This window comes from Theropithecus gelada, chromosome 14 (assembly GCF_003255815.1).
Source record: "Theropithecus gelada isolate Dixy chromosome 14, Tgel_1.0, whole genome shotgun sequence".
In the NCBI taxonomy this organism is placed as follows: domain Eukaryota; kingdom Metazoa; phylum Chordata; class Mammalia; order Primates; family Cercopithecidae; genus Theropithecus; species Theropithecus gelada.
The window spans coordinates 40,865,532-40,877,697 of NC_037682.1; positions in this window are offsets into that span (position 1 = coordinate 40,865,532).

A 12,166-nucleotide genomic window follows, 5' to 3' on the forward strand; every position below is an offset into this window, starting at 1 on the left:
TGGGCAAATATTCTCAAATTAATCAATTACAAAATGAGGACAATATTAATATTCACCTCTTAAAGTTTCAGTGGCTGAATGGGAGGATACATGTAAAGTACCAAGTGTAGTTACTGATACAGGGTACATGCCTAATGAATGTTATTGATGGTATTGGACGCTAGCGTGCTTTGCTGAGAACCCTTCATCAAGGCCCACGTATTCACCATCTCTGCTGGAAATGTCAGTTACCACTGTCTGATGATGATTTCTTTCAGGTGGAACTCCCCTCTACTACAGAGAACTGCCTTGTGCAAAGTTATTCCCCATTCTAGGGATTGTGTTTTTCTTAATGAGAGGCTCATGTGCAGATACAAAGGCTCTACCTTCTTACTTAATTGGAAAACCCTGAAGGTCCATCTCTTAACAACAAAGCCCACCAAAAGACCTGCTGAGGCTTCAGCTTCAGCTACATTGCAGGTCACCTTCTCTTCCTGCCCAGTCTGTCTTCCTCAATTCTTTCAGGTATATCTTCTGAGAGCTCTTTCCAATAAACCTACATGCAACACTTTGTCTCAGGGTCTGTTTTCAGGAATTCTAAGACACTGATAATGATGATAATAGTGTTGTGTGTGTGATGTGATGAAACTTACTCTAAAGTTACCTCCACTAATTCCTATCAAGGATCCCAGGTCACACAGCATGGGAATAAAATGCATAGTATTGGAAAACACAGGCTGCCTGTAATTGCAGCAAACTACTTGAGTCACAGTTTCCTGATCTGTAGAATGGGGATACTATTAGTTCCTAATACCTGAAGGTTTTTTACTTCATTTTTAGAAATAAAGAGATACAAATTTTAAAAATTCCTGTATTAAATACTAAATTAAGCTATTAATCATTATTCTAAGTCTCAGTACATTTACTTGAAAGATGAGAATAATTATACTACCTTCTAGACTTCTGGGAGATCAAATGATGCAATATAAGTGACCAAATTGTTACTAACTACAGCATAATTAAAAAACATTTTTCTGGTCATTACTGTATCACACAGAAAGGTGCCAAACTAGGACCTAAGTTTTTGTCTTAGGACTTGTTTAAATGAGAGTACAACCCTGGTTCAAGGACAGTAATTGAGAAGGGATCTTGTCTGATATAAAATCATATGGCAAGAAAACTGAAAATAAATTAACTCAAATCTGTGTGTGTGTGTGTGTGAGAGAGAGAGAGAGAGAGAGGGAGAGGGAGATCTATGATGGACTGGGTCTGCGACCTTGCATAAGTCACCTAACCCTACTGAACTTTAATTATTTGCTATCTACTGCAGTCCCAGATTGTATAATAAAGAGGTGCTGAGATAGTTAATGGTATAACATTTGTGGAACTCTTTGAGAGTCTTTGATAAAAGATGTCACATGAAAAAAAGGCATGATGTCACTGTTATTTATTTAGCAAAAAATAGTATAAGTTGGCTGCTCAGTCAGAACACCTAAGTGTAGAAAATAAAATCAAGGTATTATATTAATTTTCTCGACTTTTTCTGTATAGTCAAGTTACACAATCTCTGGCCCTTTCTAAAAACTCGTAGAGCAGTTTTGACTAAGCACCCATGTAAGCTGGAAGTACATAAAGAGAAACTGCACTGATCATAAAGACTTTGTATTTGTAGCTTATTTTATAGTTGCAATATAAACATAGAATTATAGCTAAAAGCTCACAATCTGGTGCCAATTGCTATCAAACTCTGGCTCTAAAATATATTAGTCATGTAACCTTGAGTAAATTACTCATCCCTTTTTCTTTGTCTTTGTTTCTTTATTGGTAAAATAGGAACAATAATATCATAAACTTTATAAAGAGGTGGGGGTTAAATAAAATAATTAAAACTCTTGCACATATAAAAATTACTTACTGTAGGTTAGTGATTCTTATTACATGTAGTCTCATGGGGTCTGAAAGTTGACAAAGGTCAAACAGCCTTCGACAAACAGCGTAATATTTCCAAGACAGAAGAGGGTTGCACAATACTGCAACAGAGTCAAGATTCAGTATTATGAAAGGGAATATCAGTTTCTCTCACGAAGAGCCTGCCCCAATGATGTCTAGAAGTCATAGTCAAAGCAGGCACCCATGATTTCAATACAACTAATGCAATCAGATGGCTAGCGCAGGGTCATGGCTTAGATCTACTGGGCCTTATCTGTCATCTGAAGCAGTATTTAATGTACCTCATATATTTATGTAAACTTCTGCCAAAAGTTGACTTAAAGATACCACTTAGTTTTTCACAAAACTAGACATTTTCAAGACAAGAACCATATTCCTTCTGATCTATAATAGCTATCTCTTTCAAAAGAAATAAATAAATTCCACACAGAAAATTGTACTAGAAAACTATGGTGATGCCAGAAGCAAATGAGAACTACTGCCTAAATTCTTCAACAAATTAAGATCTGTTTCTAGGGAAAGTAATCCTAGGGAGCAATTATCCTAAACCTTAGATTTATATTTATATATATAAATTTATATATATATATATTTATATATATTTATATATATAAATTAGATTATATATTATATACAGATTATATATAAAAATTAGATTATATATAATCAAAGTAATCCTAGTAATTATCCTAAACCTTAGCATTAATCTAATTTATCTACATAATATATATATATATATATATATATATATATATATATATATGTGCCCAGTCTGTCTTCCTCAATTCTTTCAGGAATTTTTTCAATTCTTCTCAACCTTAGCATTAATCTAATTTATCTTAAATCATATATATATATATATATATATATATATATATATATAAAACACTGAAATACACTAAAAAAGCAAAAATTGCTTGAGTCTCTTTATACAGCATTTTCTCTAATAGCTAATATAATGGTACTGCTAGTTCAGTTCTCCCTAGTACATAGGTGAGAACACCATACTATACTACATAGGAATTCATTAGATGCCTTCAGTGATTGAAAAATCTAAGAGAACCAACATGTCCTTACCCAGTAGGGTGTTAGACACAGATGCCATTCTAGATCCTTAATGACAGTTTTTCAATAAACTCTTTATTTCTGGCTTTACTTCAGAATCGCTTGACTAATTCTTTATTTTTCTTTAGGGCTTAAGCTTCCTAAACTCAAAGTTTGGATTTATGTGAGGTACATGCTAAGTTACTGTAGCAAAATGACCACCAAATACAAACGTTGAGATGGAAGTTAGGGTGCAAGAGATTGATTAAAAAGTATGCTCAGAATTAAAATTATGAAAGGAAAGGGAGAGAGCATGGTTCAGCAGGGGGAGAAGTAGAGCCATGATGCAGTTTAATGGAACCTTGTGGGGAGTTTTGAAGATACCGACGTGGTTTGGATGTTTTGTCTCCTCCAAATCTCATGTTGAAATGAGACCTCTCGTGCTGGAAGTGGGCCTACTGGGAAGTGTTTGGGTCATTGAGGTGGATCCCTCATGAATGACTTGGTACTGTCCTCATGGTAGTGAGTAAATTCTCACTCTGTGAGTTTACACTAGATCTGTTGGTTTTTTGTGTTTTTTTTTTTTAATTTATTTATTATTATTATACTTTAAGTTGTAGGGTACATGTGCATAACGTGCAGGTTTGTTACATATGTATACTTGTGCCATGTTGGTCTACTGCACCCATCAACTTTTTTCTGTTTTTGTTTGTTTGTTTGTTTGCTTGTTTGTTTTGAGACAGAGTTTCCCTCTGGATTGCAGTGGTGTGATCTTGGCTCACCACAGCCTCCGCCTCCTGGGTTCAGGCAATTCTCCTGCCTCAGCCCCTCAAGTAGCTGGGATTACAGGCACGTACCACCATGCCAAGCTAATTTTTGTATTTTTCATTGAGAAGGGTTTTCACTGTGTTGGCTAGATTGGTCTCAAAACTCCTGACCTCAGGTGATCTGCCTGCTTTGGCCTCCTAAAATGCTAGGATTACAGGCATGAGTCACCCGCCTGGCCTAGATCTGGTTGTTTAAAAGAGCCTGGCACCTCCTCCCCTGCTCTCTTACTCCCTCTCACAATGTGACATACCAGCTTCCCTTCACCTTCTAGCATGACTGTAAGCTTCCTGAGGCCCTCACCAGAAGCAGATGCTGGCAGTATGTTTCATGTACAACTTGCATAACCATGAGCCAAACAAACCCCTTTTTAAAATTTTTAATGAATTACCCACCCTCAGGTACTTCTTTATAACAACACAAACTAACATAGAAAATTGGTACTAAGGGGTGAAATGTTGCTATAAAGATACTTGAAAATATGGGAGCAGCTTTGGAACTAGGTAACAGTCAGAGGTTGAAAGAGCTTGGGGGTCTCAGGAGATGACATTGGAAGATAAGAGAAAGTTTGGAACTTCTTAGAGACTTGTAAAGTAGTTGTGACCATAATGATGATTGAAATATGAATAGTGAAGGCCGGCTGATAAAATATTAGAAGGAAATGATGAATTTATTCAGAACTGGAGTAAATGTCATCTCTATTATGCCCTAGGAAAGAGTTTGGCTACATTGTGTCCATATCCCAGCACTGTGTGGAAGAGTGAACTGAAGAATTATTACTTACAGTGTATGCCAGAGGAAATTTCTAAGCAGTAAACCATTCAAGATATGGCATGGCTGCTTCTAACAACAGCTTATGATCAAATGTGGGCAAAAAGAAATGACTTTGAAGTTGGAACTTATATAAACAAGAAAAGCAGAGTGTAAATATCTGAAAAATTTGCAGCATGAACATATAGTAGAGAAAGAAAACATATTTTCAGGAGAGCTGTGGAGTAATCACCTGCTAGAGAGATTTGTGTGACTAAAAGGAGCCAAGTGCTAATATCCAAGACAATGGGAATAGTGCTTTGAAATAATATCAGAAGTCTTCAGAACAGCACTTCTCATCACATTCCCAGAGGCCTAGGAGGAAGAAATGGTTTGAGGAACAGGCCTTGGGCCTCACTGCCCTACACAGCATCAAGACACTGCTCCCTGCATCCCCACCACTTCAACTCTAACCATGGCTCAAAGGGCCATGAGTACAGCCTGCACCACTGTTCTTGAGGGTACAAGCTATAAGCTTTGGTGATTTCCATATGCTGTTAAGTCTGCAGGTGTGCAGAATGCAAGATTAAAGGAGGTTCTTGGCAGTTTCCACCTAGATTTAAGTGGATGTATCAGAAAGCCTGGGCACCCAGGCAGAAGCCTGCTATAAAGGTGCCTCCCCTGTGGTGAGATGCTCCTAAGACAGTACCAAGGGGAAATGTATAATTGGAGCCTCCATGCAGAGTCCCCATAGGGCACTGCCTAGTGGAGTTGTGGGAATGGGGCCATTGACTTCCAGATTTGAGAATAGGAAACAGCTTGTACTCTGCACCTGGAAAAGCTGCAGGCACTCATGTTCAACCTGTGAGAGTAGCTATGGTGGCTGTACCCTATAAAGCCACAGCGCAGAGCTGCCCAATGCCTTTTAAGCTCATCCCTTGACCCAGTATGCCCTGGATATGGGACATGGAGTCAAACAAGATTACCGTAGAGCTTTAAAATTTAATGACTTCCCTCCTGGGTTTTGGACTTGCCTGAGGGCTTTTGCCTCTTTCTTTTGGCTGATTTCTCTATTTGGAAAGGGAATATATACCCAGTGCTTCTACCACCACTATATCTTGAAAGTAAATAGCTTGATTTGATTTCGCAGGCTCATGGTTGGAAGAAAATTGCCTTGAATGTCAGAGAAGACTTTGGACTTTAGACTTTTGAGTGACGCTGGAATGAGTTAAGACTTTTGGGAAATATTAGCAAGAGATAATTATATCCTGCAACGTGAGAAAAGTATGAGATTTGGGCAGGGGGCAGGGACGAAATAATGTAGTTTGGATGTTTTCTCTCCTGCAAATCCCATGTTGAAATTTGACTTCAGTGTTGGAGGTGGACCTAGTAGGAAGTGTTTTTGTCATAGGGACTAATTCCTTTTGAATGGCTTTGTGCTATCCTGTGATAGCACAAAGTTCTTGCTCTATGCATTCACATGAGATCTAGGTGTTTAAAGGGCCTGCCACCTCCCCGCTTACTGTCTTACTCCCTATCTCACCATGTGACACACTGGCTCCCCTTCAGCTTCTACCATGATTGTAAACTTTCTAGGACCCTCACTAGAAGCAGATGCTGTCACTATGCTTTGTGTACAGTTTGCAGAACAATGAGACAAATTACCCTTTTTTCTTTATAAATTACTGAGCCTCAGGTACTTCTTTATACCAATACAAACAGACAAACACAGATAGTACGATCCTTCAAAATTTTTCAGGACTTTTTTCAATATTGAGGGAGGAGAGTCTTTTATACACTACCTATCAATCAGTCTTTGCATGCAGGACACATAGGATAGGGAACCTGATCTTAGCCAAAGTAGTGGCTTACTTCAGAACTAGAGCAATCCCTAAGGGGGTTGACAACTGAGAGCTGTCAGCCAGCAGCGCTCCAAATAGCTGTCATGACCCATCTTCATTCTGGAAGGTGGATCTTGGCAACATATTATATCATTTACCATGTTTATATTGTACTTCCAAGATGGAGTCTTTGAAATTTTTATGTTCAATTGTAAATGTTCTTTCATGTGTTGTTTTAGTTTTTGAATTATCTACTCGTTCTGTCAAAATCTAGCCCAGTAACGACTTGCCTTTCCCTTTTTCATTCTATCCCCTATATTGTTTTATCATATTATCACCTACATGTCCTCAGCCTGAAATATAAACGTGGAGTTCAGTCTGGCACCTTGTATGCTTTAAACTATTAATCTTGTTCTCCTTTATAGCTTCATGACCTGTCCTCTCAGGATGAAATATCTCTCAGGTCTACAGAACTACTTGTGGATCATGAAACACAACATGTGTACTCTAACTTTTCTGTCTTCACATATTCAGGTTTCTCTGACTGACCACTTCTCTTTTTTGCAGCCTAATTAAATCTTACATATATGTTAAGATTAAGCTCATGGGATTTTTTGCAGAGCAAGATGGCCGAATAGGAACAGCTCCAGTCTCCAGCTCTCAGCGCAAGTGACACAGAAGACAGGTGATTTCTGCATTTTCAACTGAGGTACTGGGTTCATCTCACTAGGGAGTGCTGGACAATCGGTGCTGGTCAGCTGCTGCAGCCCGACCAGCAAGAGCTGAAGCAGGGCGAGGCATCGCCTCACCTGGGAAGGGCAAGGGGGAAGAGAATCCCTTTTCCTAGCCAGGGGAACTGAGACACACAACACCTGGAAAATCGGGTAACTCCCACCCCAATACTGCTCTTTACCAAGGGTCTTAGCAAACAGGCACACCAGGAGATTATATCCCACACCTGGCCGGGAGGGTCCCACGCCCACGGAGCCTCCCTCATTGCTGGCACAGCAGTCTGCAATCTAACTGCAAGGCAGCAGCCAGGCTGGGGGAGGGGTGCCTGCCATTGCTGAGGCTTAAGTAGGTAAACAAAGCCGCTGGGAAGATCGAACTGGGTGGAGCCCACAGCAACTCAAGGAGGCCTGCCTGTCTCAGTAGACTCCACCTCTGGGGACAGGGCACAGCTAAACAACAACAACAACAAAAAGCAGCAGAAACCTCTGCAGACGCAAACGACTCCGTCTGACAGCTTTGAAGAGAGCAGTGGATCTCCCAACACAGAGGTTGAGATCTGAGAAGGGACAAACTGCCTGCTCAAGTGGGTCCCGACCCTAGAGTAGCCTAACTGGGAGACATCACCCACTAGGGGCAGACCAACACCCCACACCTCACACGGTGGGGTACACCCCTGAGAGGAAGCTTCCAAAGCAAGAATTAGACAGGTACACTCGCTGTTCAGCAGTACTCTATCTTCTGCAGCCTCTGCTGCTGATACCCAGGCAAACAGGGTCTGGAGTGGACCTCAAGCAATCTTCAACAGACCTACAGCTGAGGGTCCTGACTGTTAGAAGGAAAACTAACAAACAGGAAGGACACCTGCACCAAAACCCCATCAGTACATCACCATCATCAAAGACCAGAGGCAGTAAAACCACAAAGATGGTGAAAAAGCAGGGCAGAAAAGCTGGAAATTCAAAAAGTAAGAGCACATCTCCTCCTCCAAAGGAACACAGTTCATCACCAGCAATGGATCAAAGCTGGATGGAGAATGACTTTGACAAGATGAGAAAAGAAGGCTTCAGTCCATCAAATTTCTCAGAACTAAAGGAAGAATTACATACCCTGCACAAAGAAACTAAAAATTTTGAAAAAAGAGTAGAAGAACTGATAACTAGAAAAATTAATGCAGAGAAGGCCATAAACGAACTGACAGAGATGAAAACCATGACACGAGAAATACGTGACAAATGCACAAGCTTCAGTAACCGACTTGATCAACTGGAAGAAAGAGTATCAGCAATTGAGGATCAAATGAATGAAATGAAGCAAGAAGAGAAGTCTAAACAAAAAAGAAGAAAGAGAAATGAACAAAGCCTTCAAGAAGTATGGGATTATGTAAAAAGACCAAATCTACATCTAATTATGGTGCCTGAAAGTGAGGGGGAAAATGGAACCAAGTTGGAAAACACTCTTCAGGATATCATCCAGGAGAACTTCCCCAACCTAGTAGGGCAAGCCAACATTCAAATCCAGGAAATACAGAGAACGCCACAAAGATACTCCTCGAGAAGAGCAACTCCAAGACACATAATTGTCAGATTTTCCAAAGTTGAAATGAAGGAAAAAATCTTAAGGGCAGCCAGAGAGAAAGGTCAGGTTACCCACAAAGGGAAGCCCATCAGACTAACAGCAGATCTCTCGGCAGAAACTCTACATGCCAGAAGAGAGTGGGGGCCAATATTCAACATTCTTAAAGAAAAGAATTTTAAACCCAGAATTTCATATCCAGCCAAACTAAGTTTCATAAGTGAAGGAGAAATAAAATCCTTTACAGATGAGCAAATGCTTAGAGATTTTGTCACCACCAGGCCTCCTTACAAGAGACCCTGAAGGAAGCACTAAACATGGAAAGGAACAACAGGTACCAGCCATTGCAAAAACATGCCAAAATGTAAAGACCATCGAGGCTAGGAAGAAACTGCATCAACTAACGAGCAAAATAACCAGTTAATATCATAATGACAGGATCAAGTTCACACATAACAATATCAACCTTAAATGTAAAAGGGTTAAGTGGTCCAATTAAAAGACACAGACTGGCAAACTGGATAAAGAGTCAAGACCCATCAGTTTGCTCTATTCAGGAAACCCATCTCACATGCAGAGACACACATAGGCTCAAAATAAAGGGATGGAGGAAGATCTACCAAGCAAATGGAGAACAAAAAAAAGCAGGGGTTGCAGTACTAGTCTCTGATAAAACAGACTTTAAACCATCAAAGATCAAAAGAGACAAAGAAGGCCATTACATAATGGTAAAGGGATCAATTCAACAGGAAGAGCTAACTATCCTAAATATATATGCACCCAATACAGGAGCACCCAGATTCATAAAGCAAGTCCTTAGAGACTTACAAAGAGACTTAGACTCCCATACAATAATAATGGGAGACTTCAACACCCCACTGTCAACATTAGACAGATCTACGAGACAGAAAGTTAACAAGGATATCCAGGAATTGAACTCATCTCTGCAGCAAGCAGACCTAATAGACATCTACAGAACTCTCCATCCCAAATCAACAGAATATACATTCTTCTCAGCACCACATCACACTTATTCCAAAACTGACCACATAATTGTAAGTAAAGCACTCCTCAGCAAATGTACAAGAACAGAAATTATAACAAACTGTCTCTCAGACCACAGTGCAATCAAACTAGAACTCAGGACTAAGAAACTCAATCAAAACCGCTCTGAATAACTGAATAACTTGCTCCTGAATGACTACTGGGTACATAACGAAATGAAGGCAGAAATAAAGATGTTCTTTGAAACCAATGAGAACAAAGATACAACATACCAGAATCTCTGGAACACATTTAAAGCAGTGTGTAGAGGGAAATTTATAGCACTAAATGCCCACAAGAGAAAGCTGGAAAGATCTAAAGTGGACACTCTAACATCACAATTAAAAGAATTAGAGAAGCAAGATCAAACACATTCAAAAGCTAGCAGAAGGCAAGAAATAACTAAGATCAGAGCAGAACTGAAGGAGATAGAGATACAAAAAACCCTCCAAAAAATCAATGAATCCAGGAGTTGGTTTTTTGAAAAGATCAACAAAATTGATAGACCCCTAGCAAGACTAATAAAGAAGAAAAGAGAGAAGAATCAAATAGATGCAATAAAAAATGATAAAGGGGATATCACCACCGATCCCAGAGAAATACAAACTACCATCATAGAATACTATGAACACCTCTACACAAATAAACTAGAAAATCTAGAAGAAATGGATAATTTCCTGGACACTTACACTCTCCCAAGACTAAACCAGGAAGAAGGGGAATCCCCGAATAGACCAATAGCAGGCTCTGAAATTGAAGCAATAATTAATAGCCTACCAACCAAAAAATGTCCAGGACCAGACATATTCACAGCTGAATTCTACCAGAGGTACAAGGAGGAGCTGGTACCGTTCCTTCTGAGACTATTCCAATCAGTAGAAAAAGAGGGAATCCTCCCTAACTCATTTTATGAGGCCAACATCATCCGGATACCAAAGCCTGGCAGAGACACAACAAAAAAAGAGAATTTTAGACCAATATCCCTGATGAACATCGATGCAAAAATCCTCAATAAAATACTGGCAAACCAGATCCAGCAGCACATCAAAAAGCTTATCCACCATAATCAAGTGGGCTTCATCCCTGGGATGCAAGGCTGGTTCAACACACACAAATCAATAAACATAATCCAGCATATAAACAGAACCAAAGACAAAAACCACATGATTATCTCAATAGATGCAGAAAAGGCCTTTGACAAAATTCAACAGCACTTCATGCTAAAAACTCTCAATAAATTCGGTATTGATGGAACGTATCTCAAAATCATAAGAGCTATTTATGACAAACCTACAGCCAATATCATACTGAGTGAGCAAAAACTGGAAGCATTCCCTTTGAAAACTGGCACAAGACAGGGGTACCCTCTCTCACCACTCCTATTCAACATAGTATTGGAAGTTTTGGCTAGGGAAATCAAGCAAGAGAAAGAATTAAAGGGTATTCAGTTAGGAAAAGAAAAAGTCAAATCATCCCTGTTTGCAGATGACATGATTGTATATTTAGTAAATCCCATTGTCTCAGCCCAAAATCTCCTTAAGCTTATAAGCAACTTCAGCAAAGTCTCAGGATACTAAATTAATTGCAAAAATCACAAGCATTCTTATACACCAGTAACAGACAAACAGAGAGCCAAATCATGAATGAACTTCCATTCACAATTGCTTCAAAGAGAATAAAATACCTAGGAATCCAACTTACAAGGGATGTAAAGGACCTCTTCAAGGAGAACTACAAATCAGTGAAATAAAAGAGGACACAAACAAATGGAAGAACATACCATGCTCATGGATAGGAAGAATCAATATCGTGAAAATGGCCATACTGCCCAAGGTTATTTATAGATTCAATGCCATCCCCATTAAGCGACCAATGAGTTTCTTCACAGAATTGGAAAAAACTGCTTTAAAGTTCATATGGAACTAAAAAAGAGCCCGCATCTCCAAGACAATCCTAAGTCAAAAGAACAAAGCTGGAGGCATCACGCTACCTGACTTCAAACTATACTACAAGGCTACGGTAACCAAAACAGCATGGTACTGGTACCATAACAGAGATATAGACCAATGGAACAGAACAGAGTCCTCAGAAATAATACCACACATCTACAACCATCTGATTTTTGACAAACCTGAGAGAAACAAGAAATGGGGAAAGGATTCCCTATTTAATAAATGGTGCTGGGAAAATTGGCTAGCTATAAGTAGAAAGCTGAAACTGGATCCTTTCCTTACTCCTTATACGAAAATTAATTCAAGATGGATTAGAGACTTAAATGTTAGACCTAATACCATAAAAACCCTAGAAGAAAACCTAGATAATACCATTCAGGACATAGGCATGGGCAAGGACTTCATGTCTAAAATACCAAAAACAACAGCAAAAAAGGCAAAATTGACAAATAGGATCTAATTAAACTAAAGAGCTTC